This window comes from Colias philodice, chromosome 8, assembly GCF_061535455.1.
Source record: "Colias philodice isolate Cphi_HAF_F1 chromosome 8, ilColPhil1 Martin Lab GWU primary, whole genome shotgun sequence".
Classification (NCBI taxonomy): Eukaryota; Metazoa; Arthropoda; class Insecta; order Lepidoptera; family Pieridae; genus Colias; species Colias philodice.
The window spans coordinates 4794924-4814701 of NC_143093.1; the positions used below are offsets into that span (position 1 = coordinate 4794924).

Below are 19778 nucleotides of genomic sequence, written 5' to 3' on the forward strand. Positions count from 1 at the left end.
AGTTAAAAAATACGTACAAACTTAAGATACAGGGTGTCCCAAAAAGTAGTGATGAACGAAAGCTGGAAGGTAGAGGACCTAGAGGGCTATCCGGATCACCCCCATGTATGTTATGCGATTTTTCGTATTTTCGGAGTTATGACGTTTTTTTCAATTTTTCACCGATCGCCGAGTACTATGATATTTTCACTCATGGTGACGTCAATTATTGCGGAAGATGCTTGATTTTTTTTGTGTGCTAAGCTGAAAGATAGGCCAATTCAGTATGGTAACATTTACTATCGTTAGATCTTTGAATGGAATAAAAAAAAGAATGAAATGCCAAGAAAGATAAAATTACTTAGTATGTTCACCACTTCAAGGGCCCGTAAAAAAATAAAATCACATAAAAAATGTTTTCTGTTTGGCTTTTAAAAACTTGCTCTACCTATCAGGAAGCTACCCTGAAAATTTCATTTTATTATTCAGAAGGCTTCAATCGAAAAATTGAAATCTAAATTTGGTAAGTGCAAAAATTGAATTAACATGATGATTAATAAAAACAAATTAAAACCAATAACAAGGTGTTTTATTACCAGAAATTTTTAAAATGACCCCGCGGTTGCTCAGTGCAAGTGCGACATCACCGTAAAAAGTTGTCTTTTAAATGTCTGTATGCCCTTTTATCATTTTTAATGGTTTCTTCTGCTACTATGAATTTCCCGGCTATTTCGTCCAAATTGTGGCAGTCTCTCGTCTTTGTAGTATCCCCGCGGAAAAAATCAATAGGGTTTATGTCCGGGGACCGTGGAGGCCAGGCTAAAGGGCAAAGATACCCTGAAAGATGGATTGGTCGTTGCAGCCTGCGCATGCGCCGGTGACGCCTGCCTTAAAGCCCGGCCTCCACGGTCCCTCGACCTAAACCCCATTGATTTGTTTCAATGGGGATACTAAAAAGACCTCGGCTACTTAAGAGAATGCCACAATTTGGACGAAATAGCCGGGAAATTCATAGTAGCAGAAGAAACCATTAAAAATGATAAAAGGGCATACAGACATTTAAAAGACAACTTTTTACGGTGATGTCGCACTTGCACTGAGCAACCGCGGGGTCATTTTAAAGATTTCTGGTAATAAAACACCTTGTTATTGGTTTTAATTTGTTTTTATTAATCATAATGTTAATTCAATTTTTGCACTTACCAAATTTAGATTTCAATTTTTCGATTAAAGCCTCCTGAATAATAAAATGAAATTTTCAGGGTAGCTTCCTGATAGATAGAGCAAGTTTTTAAAAGCCAAACAGAAAACATTTTTTATGTGATTTTATTTTTTTACGGGCCCTTGAAGTGGTGAACATACTGGGTAATTTTATCTTTCTTGGCATTTCATTCTTTTTTTTATTCCATTCAAAGATCTAACGAGAGTAAATGTTACCATACTGAATTGGCCTATCTTTCAGCTTAGCACACAAAAAAAATCAAGCATCTTCCGCAATAATTTACGTCACTATGAGTGAAAATATCATAGTACTCGGCGATCGGTGAAAAATTGAAAAAAAACGTCATAACTCCGAAAATACGAAAAATCGCATAACATACATGGGGGTGATTCGGATAGCCCTCTAGGTCCTCTACCTCCCAGCTTTCGTTCATCACTACTTTTTGGGACACCCTGTATAATTGAATATTTCTTTTAAATCCCCTAAGTAACAATATAGATTAAACTAACGCTATTAAAAATACGATTACTTATAAAGAATACTTCCAACCAGTGGTATGCAGTTAGTTGTAAATAATCGAAATGAGCCATTACCCATTACTGTAATGAAGCATAGAACATTACATGTACTTCTACGCTTGAAGCAATGACAGATAGAGACTTGTTCACAAGCAAGCGAAGCCCATTGATTCGAACATAATGCTACCATCATTGGTTTCAATACTTATAAGTAGGTATGCTATAAACGATGTAAACCAAATTATATGGAGTCTTATACAAACGAGAATATATTAAATGCTCGTATCATTGTATATTCCCATGATTATATTGTTAATTTCACAATAGAACTATATTAAAAACTAGCTTTCCCAGCAGACTTTGTTCTGCCCTATTGCCCCTTTTTCATGTTTTCTCCTTAAGAACCTTTCTTAGTGCCTTAACAAAATGTTAAAAAATTGCTGAATTGATTGAGCCGTTCTCGAGTTTTACGTTTAGCAACATATTTGGCGATTCATTAATATTATATAGGTAATCGGATACCTTTTTCTAGCCAATGTAAATTCCTCTGAAAATCATATAAGCCATTCATGAATTTTAATATTTCCTCATACAAATAAAAAATAAACAGAACTCTATTTGAAATACTTTTTTCTTCTTATACACCTCACTCGACTGAGATACTTTTCCAGAAAGATTACATTTTTATTTATATAACAACATCTACGAGTTAGCAAGCATTTCGTGTAGATATTTCATTTAAAAGAAATGGTTATATTACCAGGTATTCTTTACATTTTCTATGGAAGGTTATGAGCTAGAAACAGATTGAAATAAATTGCTTTGGCGTAATAGTTTTACCTTTCTTAGCTATTTTTATTTGGTGTTTCTTTTATAGTAAGGGAATGGATACCTTAAAATGATCATTCCCACTCTATATAATTAAAGCAAAATAATTTATTTAAGAAAAAGGTAAATTATAAAAAAACTGTGAATGAACGCTACTTTTTTTAAAATTGTAATAAATTATTAATCATGTTGTTTTACGGAGTGTCCAGAAGTCAGGTCAATTAAATCAATACATTATAATATATTATTATGTATGCCATATTCATCAAATTACCCTTTTTATTGTGTAATTCGGTCCTATGGTAACATTTACATTGTGTTACCACTTCCTCTCGTAACGAGATAATTCTATTATGAATTTATATTTTATTCAAATATTTGATATCATTTTGGAGAAACGAGTAGGTAAAATATTAAATTATGTCTTAAAAAGTTGCTTGTTTTCAACAGACAATGCTGAAAGTCGATAATCGGGTCGGGGCCGAAGGATTTTTATAAGGTTAAATAATGGTTGGTTTTTAGTTTGTTTTAATACCTAATATTCTTATTCAATTGGTACCATAATTTCAACTGGACTTATTTGCATTTACAGGGGTATGTTAATTGATAATTATGAGTTTAAACGTGTACTAAGGATTCTAAAAAGCTCGATTATTTTGCGTTGTTTACGTTATTGTTCGATTTTATAAAAATCACAGATATACTGTATGTTATTTTAATGCCAGTATTAGTGGGAGTGAACCTATAGACCGTACATTCATGATCCTATTTACCTCAAGTACCTATGAAGCATTCCATATATCAGATAGGTACTACGAGAATCGACACTACATTTCCAATCGCCTAAAACTTCATAACGCATCCACTTATCCATTTTTATAAAAACCCGCACGTAATAACTTATTACTTTGTAAAAAGAAACGTCGAGATAACACACTCCTGTATCCTTCATGCTAAGGTAATAAATAAAGATGAGGTGTTAAGTTCCGAGCCAGCGTGTTACACGTCACTTATTCGCATGGTTATTATGTACGGGAGTATTTTATATTTTATCCCTATTTACTACTTGAAGTACGTGCTGATGTTACTATGTATTCACCGTGCTCTTTGCGATTATAATACAACCACTTGTTGTTTTATTTGAAGTGGCGCTTATCGTATAAAAATATGACATATTTTTATTAATGCGACTTTTTAAATAGATTTTGTGACGTAGTTTAAGAAATTGAAAAAGGATATTGTAGCAAGGTCTTTTATGCTATACATTAGCACATTGTTAGATATTAAGGTTAATTACTCTCAATTACTAACGCGAACGTTCATACGTTCGCGTTGGTAATTGAGAATTTTATCTACCTTTGAATAATCGTCGCTACGTATGCGCACATCGTCAGTTTCTTTGCAGTAATTTCCATCACTTATAATATAAGGAAGTAATTTATTGTTGGTAAGCAAGATAATGTATCTCATAAAAAATCGCGAGGCTTTTCTAGTTGTAGAGTTTTTATTACTTATATCTTAGTTAATACAATCTTTATATTGATTAAATTAGTCATCTCTTTTGAGTATACAGTATTCTTATATACCATTTGTTTATTTATCTGAAAAACTCTATATTATAAATCAACTTAATTATATTAATTAATAATTTATTATATAGCATAAAATATTTCATTTACCGAACACACGAACAAAAGTTTGATTCAATATTTCGAAATACGGGATAAATCCAATTAATTTACAAAAGTTTACGAAATAACTAAATCTGTCACTGAAAGCAATAGAAATATCGAAACCCTCACAACTCATATTTTATTTAATTCCATAACTCCGAACTTCTCAATCGTTCATTATTGTATGATATTTCTTTCGAAGTACGACAAATGATTTATATTACAAGCAAATATTGCATACACCCTTTCTCAAACAAAAGTTTCCAACAAATAACCATAAACATACAGACTAACAAAAGAACAAGGGAATTTCAAACAAAACTGATTTTATTTAGCTCGTCCGTTCAAAGTATCGCGGTTCGTTTTATTGGCGTCGTTTGTGACTTTCAGTTTTCAGTTCGCTTTTATTTGTAGACATTCTAGCAATGAGTGGAATTCGTTCAATTGGATGTGTACAAGTTGGCGTGTACATTGGATCTAAATTAAATAACTACTGAACAGTTTCACTCGTTACATTTTAAAAGTTTTCATAAAGTAGCGCACATGTACCTACGAGTTGGAGCAATGAAGTTTGCACGCGCTTCTTTATTACGTTACACGAAATTTCAGACCCGATACTTTTTATGTAATTTGATAGCAATTGCTGTTTTTTTTTTGCTTCTTTTCTCAAATGCTTTGGAAACCACCGAATCATTTGTAAAGAAAAAGATAATTTGCCAGTCAAAATATATATGAAAATGTTAACTTAGAGTATATTTTAATGCACTTGTCAATATTTCACAAGTCACGCTTCCGGGTTGAGCCTCCAAATCCCGGTTACGTTATGTCACTACCCTCACCCTCATTAGCGAAAATCAGACATTTTCCCAATATATTTTCCACGTTCTATAATGATGTCTTATTATTGAAGTAATACCAAATTTTTGTATCATTTTGGTACTGTAAATATTATGATCAATAAATTATTGGAAGTATATTATAATCCTTTATAAGTACTTATCTCTTTTACCCAGGTGCTTTTACAATTTATAAGTTATGTGCTAAGGTTATTTATTAAACTAGGCAACAATCTATATGAGTACAAAATATCACTCAGATTTAATCAGCTGTTTTTGTTTGTAGCACTTAAATAATTCATCAACTAAGCTGTGTATTTGACCTTAAAATCTTGAAAACCTTTCTGGATATAGATCCATCGTTGACCAAATCTGATTAAGCTATCTTAATCGATTTCAAACATTGTGTGAAGTCCCATGTCCCCTGGTGGGGTAAGGGGCAGATGCATTATACATCTGTTTCACTGATCGATTTTCTTTAGGGACAAGTAGATCATCAAGACCAAGACATTTTTTTTTTCTTCGTCTTCACCGGGAATCGAACCCAGGACCCCTCGGTGTTACGCTCACACGACAACCACTGTACCGAGGAGGCGGTCGTTTCAAACATTGTAGATTATAATATTTTGCTTAAATTTTATTACTACTACTGTGTTATTTGAATTGTACACTTTAATTATGTAACCTTTCTTTTTACTGAGCTATTCATATTCATTTTAAAATACAGCTGTGAAAATAATCAAATTTAAAATTATGCTTATTATATTCATTTTCAGACTGGTAATTTATCGTAAAATAGATAATATTTTCATATATTTTGCTTTCACTTTTATCGTAAGAAAAATAATATTTTAATTCGTGTGCATATTATTAGCAACGTATCATAATAATATATTTACTCCTTTTATACATAAAGTACCTACATAATATATTAAAATTTATCATAGTTCGATGTTTGTTACGAGCCATTGATCACATAACGGTTAAAATAACGTTCACATATGAAATAGTGCACGGCAATGAACTTTTCTAATATCGCCATGTGCAAACTTCAATTTTATACGATTACTCTTTTATTGGTCCAGAATGTATTACTTCCTATGAAATCTTTGTACGCTTCGTGCGAATGGCTTTTAGCGTTTTCTCTCTGCGGGAGCGAAATTAAACGTTCGGTCACTTTATATAATTGCCGATATAATTGGAAAGTTGAAGTGAAAATTTTGTAATAATATAGCGCGATATTGTTACTGCTACTGTGTGGGGTAGCTTTGATATTAGTATAGTAGAGCAGTATTATGTAAGGTTATTAATTTGTATAAATATTATATAAGTTGCTTTTATAAATGATGTAGGTACAAAGTTAAGCTTTTTACATTATTATTTCTTATTATGTAGAGGAATTTCTAGGTGAAAATCTGAAATTTACTTCTACTGTCGTCAAAATTATTTACAAAATTATTAAATGAATTATGGGCATTATATCACAAAAAGCTGTTTATTATGAACTGAGTATAATTTGAAATTGTCCGTGTTTTAAAAGTTTGAATTAACTGATCAACCTTTATATAAAACTCGCTTGGCACTCTGCCCTCACCTGGATATAGCCTTGAAAACTTACATAATTTAAACTTTTTATTTTTTGCACAAACACAAATTTGTTTAAAAAAAATAGTAACTTCTATTAAGTACTGCGTAATACAAGCTTATTTTATTGATCGGTTGCTGGAATATATTGTGAATAGTTAATTATTATTATTTATTGTGTAATTAGTTCATTATTTACGTGTTAACTAAGTGTAGAAACATCTATTTAGTTTGATTTGCCTATTATATACAGCATCAGAGGTACTCAACAGAAAACAATGTCTTTCTACAACAAATTAAATAATCTAATATATCTAATATATATATATATATTATATTATAAAGGCGAAAGTTTGTAAGGATGTATGGATGTATGGATGTATGGATGTTTGTTACTCTTTCACGTAAAAACTACTGAACCGATTACAATGAAATTTAGCACACATATAGAGGGTAACTTGGATTAGCACATAGGATAGTTTTTATCCCGGAAATCCCACGGGAACGGGAACTACTTATGCGGGTTTTCCTTTGCAAACGCGGTCGAAGCTGCGGGCGGAAATCTAGTGGATTATATGTATGGATGTAATGAAAGTTTGTTTTTAATTAAGTTTCATCAATAAGTACAATATTAAAAGAAATAAAGGTAGTCAAAATTAAGTTAATTCTGTAATTAAAGCGGCAGGGTTTGCGGTCTATTTTCGAGTTAAAAGTTTTACATGTACCGTGCCAATTTCACTGCATTACGTGAATAAAGAAAAAAATGTTTATTTTGACGCCGTCCAAAAACAATATGTATTTATCAAGCGTGAAACAAAATTGAAACTAAAAGTTTTCATGTAAAAAAACACGTAAAATCCGTACAGTGAGGCGGAACCGCCTATTATATAGATCGGTTACCGCGAGATACGTTTTGTTCACTTTATTGAAATATTTTGAATGCCAAATGTTGACCACACCGGCTGAAATATGTGCTTACAAAGTAAAAACTTTGGGAGGGCGGATAAATTGCAAAATCGTACAAATTATTTTATAACATACATATTTATAACATTCATCTGAAGATGATAAATATTTACTTCTAATCTTCTCCTATACATAATATAATCTATGATTATAAAGAGACAGACCAGTGAACCTCATAACTTAATGCAATATTTTTCATATTCTTTAAAAATATCTATCATATTAAAGTGTGAAAACGATGATTGGCTTAATTTATACTTGACTTTGCTATTTTTAAAGTAATAATGAATAAAAAAAAATACGCGTGGCACTCGAGGACTGCCGCGGTTAAGCTATTGCACAGCATCACTGTGCCGGTTGGAGTGAGGGGTGTTAGGGATTTTCGTTATGGAATTTTTACATTCGGTCGCCGCGCTCAAGGCCCGCGATAGAAGCTATGCAATAGCTTAATACAAACAAGAGAAAAATGTAAAAAGTAAAATAAAGATAAAAGTGATACAAGTAATTAAAAATTCCATGCTTGTATAAGTTTAATAATCGGAGGCTTAAAAATATTGCACATCACTGGCTGAATTGTTAAACGTACAAACACGCTGCTTTATTGTATTAAAATGTTAAATATTCAAAACATTTTCCATCGATGTAACGCCAAAATTCATCCTTTTGTAACACTATAATATATTGGGCAATCGCAAAAAGAACAAAGGAATATTGAATCTGGAAAAACCTTAAAGCTGGCATTCCGAGTTCTTTCATTAAGCCCGGTCCTTTAAGACAGTGATTCTCTTTTATTTGACCTTTCCTCCTTTATATCTACTTTCGTTACCTTAATGTTTAATATAGCTTTCAGATACCCCATTGTATCTATGCAATATCACTTTCTTGAATGTAACACTTCCGTATATAATATAAATCATACGCGATTAGATTACATTTGTAGATAATATTAATCCATTGAGCCCCGAACGGCCCGATCGGTCCACGACACAATAGATTTTCTATTGTGTCTGTGATTCCGGGGCCTGAGTTATATAGTTAAGCTTTAACTTTGTGAATATTGACGAGCAATTTTAATATGAGAAAGTTACGTAGGTAGTTAAAAAATGCATCTATACTTATGTAATAACTTTTAATAGTTTGTCTGTTTGTTTAAAAGCGCCTAATCTCAGTAACTAGTGAACCGGTTTAAAATTATTTCACCGTTGGGTATATAAGTGGTCCCTCAGTAAACCACGAGCAAATCCCGGGCGGACCGCTTGTAGACGATAAAACTTAATTTTATATATTTATTATCCGTCTATGCTATTTATTTTACTCTGTGTCCTCTAGTATGCATACGCCCGATAGATATGAATGCTCTTTCAAAGGTCTATATTTGTTCATACATTTTTTATTAGCACGGGATATGAATCCTCTCGTTTGTTACCCTCATATACTAATTAGAGTATAGTCTAATATTTTTGTGAATACACAGGTCAATTTCCTTTAGAAATATATCTACTAGATTTGAGCCCGCAGCTTCGCCCGCGTTTTCCCCGCATAGTTTGCGTTCCCGTGGGATTTCCGGGATAAAATTCCTATGTGTTAATCCAAGTTACCTAAGTTACTCTATATGTGTGCTAAATTTAATTGTAATCGGTTCAGTAGAATTTGCGTGAAAGAGTTGTTACAAACACACACACACACACACATCCTGACAAACTTTTACATTTATAATATTAGTTTAGTAGGATTATAAGTTATAACTATATAAAAGCAATAATACTAAAGTTGAAGGTGATGTTACTAAAGCGTAAAGGGCAGATGTCATGTTTTCATGCTCTAAATGTTATGTGTGGTTAGGATGTTATCTTAGCTCTTAGGTATCACTATCTGTTTAGATGAAAATAAAATTAATATTTTTCATATGCAATATATTCGAATTGTATTTGATAAAGGCGTAAGCAATAACCGTAACAATTTTTTTTTGTAAAGAGCCGGTGCAACTACGCTACTTACAAACCTTGGCAACTGCCGAATACTAGAATTGCTTAAAAAATAAAATAAATAAAAATCTATTGTTATATCGTGCATTATTTTCGAAAAAGACAAGGTACAAGAAAAACGTTGTACAGCGGCAGCACTCCCTCTCGCTGAAAGTAGACCTCACTAACATCAGAGGTCTACACTCCAACCTCGTTGCAGTCCACTTCCACCTAGAGACTAGCAAGCCTTGTATCTTGTTCCTCACGGAGACGCAGATTAGATGTCCGTCTGATCAGGCGTACCTATCGTATCCCGGCTACACCCTGGAGCATAACTTTAAAGCTCGGTCAGGTGTGTGCGCGTACGTACGTGACGACATCTGCTGTCAGCGTCTCCGTTACCTTGAAGACCCCCATTTCTCTGTACTTTGGATGCTGGTGGACACAGGCCTAGAGAAACTCATCTATGCTTGTGTCTACCGAGCGCACAGCGGAGACCAGGAGACGATCAGGCTCACAGAGTACCTAAGTGAGGCGGCGGATGCTGCTCAACACAAATACCCTTCCGCTCAGCTAGTGCTTCTGGGGGATTTTAACGCCCACCACCAGGAGTGGCTATACCCATACCAGTGCACTGACCTCGCTGGGAGAGAGACGCGTAAACTCGCTATAGCGTTAAATCTCACCCAGCTGGTTCAAGGAGCGACGCGGGTTCCTGATGTTGAGAGCCATACAGCCAATTGCTTGGATCTTCTGCTGACAACCGATCCAGACCGTTACTCGGTAGCGATTTCATCGCCGCTTGGCAGCTCCGACCACTGTCTGGTGAAATCTGTATCTGTCTACTCGCCGCCCGATCCCAGTCCCAGGGGCTCTCGGCGCGTGTGGCGATACAAGTCAGCAGATTGGGACGAGATGCGTTCTTTCTTTGCATCTTATCCCTGGCGGCCTGTTTGCTTTTCTTCTGAAGACCCTTCAACCTGTGCGGATGCTGTGACTGATGTGCTGCGGCAGGGAATGGAGTACTACATTCCATTCTCCGATGTAGCCACGTCCAGCAAAGCTCAACCCTGGTTCAGAGCTGAATGTAGACGCGCTGAAGCGCTTAAACATGAAGCATATCTAGCCTGGGCTGATGCTCGACACCGCAAGGCCAAGGACGTATCTGAGAAGAAGAAAGCCTTCAACCGGGCCGCCAAGTCCTGCAAAAAGGCTCTACGGAAAGCTCGATTTGACCACGTTAGCCGTATAGGGAACAAACTGGCTTCTTACCCTTCTGGTAGCAAAGCGTTTTGGTCCCTGGCAAAGTCGGTTGAATCGAATTTCTGCCGCCCCTCACTTCCTCCACTGCTGAAACCAGATGGGTCGCTGGCTCACACTGCCACGGAGAAAGCGAACCTACTAGCTACTCTGTTCGCAGAAAATTCACGTCTAGATCCCGCAAGCGCCAAACCTCCCAGTCTACCTGGATGCGAGGTGAGCATGCCAGAAATTCGCATCCGTCAGACTGAGGTTCTGAAAACGCTGCGAAATCTTGACGTGAACAAAGCTAGTGGCCCTGATGGAATACCAGCCATAGTGCTTAAAACCTGTGCGCCTGAGCTCGCTCCTGTCTTGACACGCCTCTTTCGCCTTTCGATGATGACTGGAAAAGTACCGAAATCATGGAAACTTGCCAACGTGCAGCCTGTGCCCAAAAAAGGCAGTCGTGCCGACCCCTCCAATTATAGGCCAATTTCAGTCACGTCCATACTCTGCAAGACTATGGAGCGTGTACTGAACAGCAGGCTAATGGCACACCTAGAAGCGAACGATCTACTCAGTGACCGCCAATACGGATTTCGCCGAAATCGGTCCACTGGGGATCTTCTAGCGTGTGCCACCTATATCTGGAGTGAGGCCATCGAGAATCATGGTGAAGCACTCGCAGTCTCCCTCGATATCTCGAAGGCCTTCGATAGGGTCTGGCATGATAGTCTTATTGGCAAGCTTCCATCGTACGGTCTGCCTACTGGTTTTTGCGCATGGATCTCAGATTTCTTGAGAGACCGGTCGATTCGAGTAGTCGTCGACGGTTGCTCGTCCGACCAATTGGCTATTAATGCCGGGGTCCCTCAGGGATCAGTTCTCTCCGCAACACTATTCCTGCTACACATTAACGATCTGCTGAAACCCGGTATCTATGGGTACGCAGACGATAGCACCGTTGTGGAGAGATACGCATCCAGCGCGCGAGCCAGTACGGCACAAATCCAGTCTCTACGGGAGGCGATGGTCGAACGCATGAACTTGTCCTTACAGGCAGTCTCCGAATGGGGCGAGGCCAATCTGGTTAAGTTCAATGCGACCAAGACCCAGGCGTGTCTATTCACCGCTAAACGGAGTCCATTCAACCTAACTCCGTCCTTCCAAAGTGTATCCGTACCGATAACTGACCACCTCGAGCTTCTTGGTATCACCTTAACGCCTACTCTCAACTTTGGTTCATACATTGAATCAAAAGCCCAAGTAGCCTCAAAAAAGCTTGGTATACTGGCAAAGGTGAGGCAGTATTTCAGCCCGGGACAGTTGCTCAACCTCTATCAAGCACAGGTCCGTTCGTGCATGGAATACTGCTCTCACCTCTGGGATGGATCTGCCAAATACCAGCTGGAGACACTTGAGGCGATAGAGAGGCGTGCCAAGAGGCTAATAAACGACGATGAGCTAGTAGGCAAAAAACTCCAGAGCCTCGCCCACCGTCGCAGAGTGGCAAGTTTATCGGTTTTTTACCGGATACACTTTGGAGAGTGCGCTGCGGAATTGCACGACCTAATTCCGCCATCCCCATTTTTCCATCGTTCGTCGAGGCGCACAGATTCTAGGCATCGCCACATGGTTGACGTTCCATGTACCCGGACAAAGCGGTTCGGATCGTCATTCTTTATTCGAACCGCTAGGGACTGGAACATGCTTCCTGAATCTGTGTTCCCCGACGAGTACAATTTGGAGGTCTTCAAGAGGAGAGTGAACAGGTACATTTTAGGGAAGCGCGCTCCATCTTAGGCCACATCTCAGCTTACCATCAGGCGAGATTGTGGCCAAGCGCTCCCCTATTGTACAATAAAAAAAAAAAAAAAAAAAAAAAAAAAAAAAATTACCGTACCTATTATTTTAACTCAATTAGTCGTCACGTATACACTCTCATTAATACAACAACAGTATAATTCTAAGACGCACGTATAACTAAGACGATTACATTTAAGCATATTAAATGTAACCAACGAAAATGATATTAGTTAAATATACTCTGTATTAATTAATTCAGTCGCTAATAAATACTCAGGAGGGATAATGAATCTGATTTGCGTATTGATTACAATTATATTAAATGATTTGTATCAACGTATTCGTTATCCCACAAATATCATTGTTTGACAATTGTGTTTGATCAATTTTCTGTATATCATTGTTATTATTTATGACATTTCATGATATAACTATAATTTGGATGCTAAGTGCTAACCGCGCCATGCGGTCATATTATTTTGTGGTCATATTACCATATTATTATGATATAATTGATTTATTTAGTGTTAAACATGGAATTAATTTAGTATTATTGAACAAAATATATATAATGTTATTTTTACTACTACCATGTTTTGAACAATTGTTACCTTTCCGCTCTTTGTTTTGTCCTTCCTTCTTTTTGAAAAAATCATTAAAATCATAAGCAAAAAATATAATAAATATACCTAATCATTGATTTAGGTACATCTACTCAATTTTCTTGAAAAACATATTCATTTATTTATTCTCTTCTAATCTTATAACCTAATAGCTTATAACTTATTCTCTTGCAAAATTATCTGATTTTTATTAGAAACCCTTTTATAAATCTAGATTCCTAGATCCTCTGCGATAAAAGTCTAGTCTAGTACTAGGCTAGACGAAGCGCTGTACTGAAATACTTGAATATGTATATTATTCCATGTATCCGTTCCAGTATGGCAAGCATAAAAAACGGGGTCGATAGGTTAAGCTTCAAGCGTAATCGAGATAATATTATATACGTATAACCGAACGGACAGACTGATAGAGCCGAGCCAACAATTTTTTAGGAGTTTCGCATTAACCTACAAAATTTTTGAATTATTAACATAAAATTGATTTACCTTGAAGATGTAATTAAATAAAAAATATTATTTGGTCATATAAATTTTTAAATCCGTTCTTCCGAGAAGAAATAAAAATAATGTGTAGGATCATTTTATTACTATTTTTTGACAACATAATGCTAGCAAACCTTTATTTTAAAATCAACGATAATGCGTATTTTACATGGATATTTTTAACACTTTTAACATAGAGACTATTTTTAATATTTGACTAACATGTGAAACTATTAAAAAAACAATAATTAAAGCATTTCGCATCACATGAAACACAAAACCATTTATTAATAATAAAAATACATCTTATTAATTACAATTACCCATAAATATATTTAAATTTAAATTTTTTAATCCCGATCTCTTAAAGCTCTGATAAATACTATTTGTTACTATTTATTCAAGCTTTTATATTCAAATAAATAATTTATTAAAAATACCAAGGAATAATTAAAAAAAATGTTTTGATGTAAATTAAAACCTTAACATGTTAATGAACACCTTTAAAAAGCGTTTTAAAATAGTTATACAAAAAGTTGCATAATAAAACCAAATAGACTTACCATATAACACAAACGAATTTTGTCAAACAAACAATCCTTGTAATTCTCGTAATGTTAATACACCGTTTCACTTTAGCACATAAACTTGTCCACTTACGAAACGGGTGGCAAGCTGTCTACGTCGTAGCTAGCCCGTACGTGCGTATCTCGTAGCGTTTTGTTCTCACTGAGGACTTACAGCTACGAACTTGGCTACGAGGGTGCGCGACCGTAGCCGACCGCAGCCGAGCTGCTAAATCGTGATCAAATGAAATGTGAGAAATAAGTAGTGCCAGGCTTTTTGTTTTAAGGATTATATTTTTTGCGGCGTGCTACACATCGCGGAAGAAAATGTTTTTCATATCTATCTCCTACGAATAACCGTATGATGCGATAATAATATATTTTTTTATGAAAATAATTGTAGCAGAATGTTACATTGTTTTATTTGTTAAAACAAAAAGAAATAGAATTTTTCGTCTAATTTAACATATTTAATGATTTTATTCACATTAACAACGCTTACTACGTACTTCATTGCAGACACAAAGAATTAAGTATCATGCGAGCGCATCGAGAAACAGAATTTAAAATTATGATGCGTAAGAGGAAAAGTATTAAAAAAGATAAAAGCACGAAATAAAAATAGTCACGAGCAATATTACCGTAAGTCTCCCCGGAGTCACAATTTTACACGCGTTTATTCTACCAGTCTTATATAGGTACAATTACATAAATACGTTTGTTGTAAAAAATTACTGATTCGTAAATAATTTAAAAAATAACTCAACAGAGATATCATTATGTCGAACTCAATTGCTGGCGTAAATAATATTGACACAATTTTTCATGTCACTGGTTCGCTTTGCGTTGTATCATTTTCAACTACGTTTGCTCGAGGCATCGTTTAGTTTCTTTTGTAATTTGTTCCTTCTTTAGCATCTGATCACACCTTTGTCACATATTATCGCATGGTTTCTTGCAAATTGATAGCAGTGTTTCATAGAATTCATATTGTCAATTTCAAAATTTAAAGTGAAGTGTGTGAAGCTTTCTATAGTAATCTCATATTATAGTTTTACAGTAAAATTTAGGCTTTATAGTCATAGATTATTAATAACCTGGGACTTGGGGGTGACTGTAACTATGAAGTCTAAATAGCACGTAACAGAATTATGTAATTTTTCAAACTGTTATTGTTTGATATAATTTTTCAAACGATAAGCATATTAACTATTAATAATTCCTGGTATTAATAGTTCATTCCTTTTCTTTTAACTCGAATCCCAAAACTTCCACCGCTAAATATATGATGTATAAATGGATGTAGGCGACGCGTTTATAGTCTCGGTTACAATATGAATGCGTGGCTCACTAACTTATGACACTAATTCATTTCAAGATGTTTGAGACCGTGGTTTCACATACACAGATATAGAATATCATATCTACATTTTGTGCTGTTGTGGTTTGTGTTTAATATTATATTTAAAGTATTGTATTTATTTTTAATAACTTGTTTTCTATAATAACAAACGTGCAGAAAAAAGTTTCACCTTTTATTCGGTATTCACTTGTTATTGGATATTATGTTCTTAAAATCAATATTTTGTACGGTAGAAATGACAACTTCGTGTACGAAATAGGCGATGCTCTATTCAAATATCAATAAATACTTAAACAGATATAAATTTCCCATTAGAAATATGCAAACTATTTGCCCCCGAGTATAATCTCAATGATTAGAGTTACCATGGAGACCTCAATCGATGATTTGCGAATATTAAGTTTATTATCAATTCCAAGGCCTCGATGAGAAGGGTTTAGGAAATTAAATCCATTTGTTGATAAATTTTCACTTAGGTGAATGGTGGAATTATAATATTGTTAATATAAGTAGGATAAGGGTTTAAATGGATCAAGAAATACATTGTATGAATATTAGAATACGATTAGCGAGATGATAACATATTATTATCGTATCGATCATTACTTCTTAAATATCGTTACAAATAGTCAATAATAACACATTATCTTATTCTTATAATATTAAAAATCTTCTTAACATTGCTACAAGTGTATATTAAAGTAATAAAAATAGAATACGCTTTTGATGACATCGTTTGGCGCTCGTTTAAGTAATTATAACTTTGAAGCAAAATTATTTTCATTTGATTCAGAATTATCTGCATGTAAAAATAAGTAAATCAACGTTATTTAAGGATATTTAAACTTTATAAGGCTCAAAGGAATCACGTAGAAAATATTCATTAAAAATACTAATAAGTTTGAACCCTCTCGATAATTATTATCGTTATAAAGAAACAGAACGCTTTAGATATTCTCCTTCCAAACCCGACAAAATGGGTTAAGATTTGCCTTACCAACTTCAGTGCCATAAATTTTAATACAACAAAATTTCCAGTAAAGTGGCTATTAAATAAGTTAATATCGTTAGTTATGTAACGGGTGGTCGGCACGAGGGAGAATCATTTAGTATGGCGCTTCCGAGTCATTTGTGTTCATTAGATAGTGTCCAATAATGGAAACTGCTATAGCATAACAGAATGGCCCCGAAAATGGGACAGGATGGTACTTACTGCAGTGTGGGGAAGACTCAGTAGGTCATGTTATCCAATGGAATTATTCCCGCGATATAAACTTTTCGAATTAAGCGTAATTTTCTAGAAGTTCAAAGTTTTTGCGTGCAATCTGGCCGCAATTTTCGTATAATATGTGGAGTTATGAGGTCTCTTTAATTAATCAATATTTTTAAGTAGGTATAGGTAACTATTATTTTCTACTATGGGTAGGTAATACTTTAATCATTTCATGTCAATGCAAAGGCGCTTTGCGTAGGAATAAGAATATAAGAATATACGATGAACATAATGGTTTTCGCGTAAAAAACGTGCAAAATTAAACATATTAAGAGGTACCTAATCATTTAAATTAGCCTATACTCGTAAATTGTATAAGATTAAGCTGTCTGTTTTTATACACTAATTAATTGTTTGATTGTTGTGATAATATGCAATCACATTATTGGCATTATGCATTTTCTAAGCACATGATATTTTAAAGATTGAACACTAACTCCGGGTTTTTTATAAGATTTTTTGAAGAGCCAAATTATTTACAAAACAACAGGATAACGACGCAGTATAAAAAGCTCTGATTTCGCCGCTTTTACGACAACAAAAATAAGTTTAGAAATTTTAAATTTCATTAAAAAAATCTCTTATAAATAATACATGAAACTACTGCTTTATACGCGTAGAAGCTCGGCATAACCTGTGAAAAAGATTCCGATTCACACAATAAAACGATCGGAAGTAATGTTTGGATAGCAGCAAATAGTAAACCATGCCTCGTACATAGAACCTCCAATACTGATGGCTCTCTCAAATGGTACGTGATGCGGTTGCTATGGGTTACGTACTTTTTTATTGCCGCCTGTTTTGCATGTTATATATTATATTCTTACTAATTATTGCAGTGATAAAAGTTGTGTTGAAATATTATTTAGAAAGGTTTGGGATTTGTATACGTATTCCGAATAAACTTCAGTTTATCTCGACTACTCTTCATACTGTAATTTCTTTATATAAAAATACCGTAAAATTTTTGTGCACATTTTTTAATCTTTATTCAAATATTTTCCTATAAAGAGAAACTGAATGATATTCGAAAACCGCGTAAAATTACAATTTAAAATGTAATATTTTTGCGCATGTTTTTGAACGTTCATTCAAACATTTGTTAAATATATTAACTTAAACAGTATTTTAAATTCCCGTGAAATATCAATTTAAATTGGAAATCTAGAAATTTACAAACATCTATTTTATGCTTCTATTATTATGAATCAAGAATAGACAAAGGTCATGGTCCCAATTTCACGGTCGTAATTAATGTCATCGTAAACAAGAACGTTAAATAATTATTGTCTGTCCCAATAAATGGTGACAACGAAACAATAAAGCTAACAACCTTCGATTTATACCTCGTACATATTGATCCTTTAAACAAATCTACCGATGCATCAAATTTTTTATTAGTCGTTGCCAAGAATTTAATGGGCAAGAGTCACGCCGCAATATTCTAGTAATGGTCTTTCGAAGTAATGTAGGTCGGAATATCTAATACTCATTTCTGTGAGTAACTTTTAATGTGTAATAAACATCGCGCAATTTATTGGATATTGGTTACATTTGTAATAAAATTTACATGATGCTTTCTCTTTTATTGGATTTGTGTGATGGGCTAAATAACTGAATTTCATGTTGTTGATTTTAGTTATTTAGAAGGGTCATGCGGTCACACTGATCTACCTTCTAATATATTGAATATCTCATAAAGGTCGAGTGTTAAAGTTTGAGTTTACCTCACTTGGAACTACGACTCAAACTAGACGAGTTACCGCATCCTTGGTGACTAAGAAAGCATATCAATACTAGGGTATTGGGTTTCAAACAACGGCTTAAGGATTGCTGACCAAATCTTTAACTTTCCTCGTCTCATCTTACAGAGAGTTTTCTGAGAGTTTTAATAGCCTCAAGTTTTGTCTTGTTGTTGTTTTTATTTACATACAATATACGATTCATATCTGTGTATTTTTTGTTTTCTTATTTTCATTCCATAGTAAGAGATGCCGATTCGTTATTCAATTATTTTTATGATCAATATTTATGTCATGAACTTGATATCTTACATATAATATTAAATAATTTAAAATTGTAGATTATTATTATATTCTGTATAATTTAATCAACACCCAATTTAGCAGAATAAGACAGTATTCTATTAACCACGCGCTTTAATAAGGTTTACAAAGCCGTAATAGTTCAAATTAAGGGCCAATTTCTTACGAGGAGCAAACAGCGTTCCGTATTTTATAGAAGCCCTAGCAATTTGTAATGATGGAAAACGTCCCACTTTAAGATAATGAGATGTGAAGCCGTAAAAATGATATTACAAAAACTTTGTAACCTAAACAGCCGCGGGCGAAGGTCGAGGTATGTAATTATAACGTATAAACTGGGCCACTTGATGAGTCTGCGAGCACTTCACGTGGACCTTTATAATGACATGTTTATCTTTACGCGTTTTATCTTTTGATTAGGACTATATGGTGCTAATAATTAGTGATTTACGCTCGGTAAAGGGCCACGTCTCATTAATTTTGAGCCGATGTAATATAGCAGATTCGGTATCAATGACCAAGCTCTATTTCCGAACTTATAACTTATCTCTTCTTATTCTCTTTCTTATAATATTAATCTCACTATAATATATTAATTTTAATGAAATCTACAAGAATCCAGAAGGAAACTTACATAGGTAATTAAGTAGGTAGGTGATATTTGTTAAAGTTTCAGTTAACCAGTCGTTATACTTATACAAGAAAAAGATTAATGCTGTATCGCAATTATTCAAGAATTCTCGAGCACGAATTTATGGACCTCAACTATACTTTCAGTAGAAAAATGTCAATTCACCGGCTTAATTA

General features: G+C 34.3%; 1 protein-coding gene across 1 annotated transcript in view; it reads right to left on the reverse strand.

Moving 5' to 3' along the window:
- stg1 (stargazin-like protein) overlaps positions 1-14474 on the reverse strand; it is a 47756-nt gene extending 33282 nt beyond the window's left edge. The window contains exon 1 of the mRNA XM_089698129.1: positions 14288-14474. The gene's annotated coding sequence lies outside the window, so the exon portion shown is untranslated. The remainder of the gene's footprint in view (positions 1-14287) is intronic.
- Between the last annotated feature and the right edge of the window lie 5304 nt (positions 14475-19778).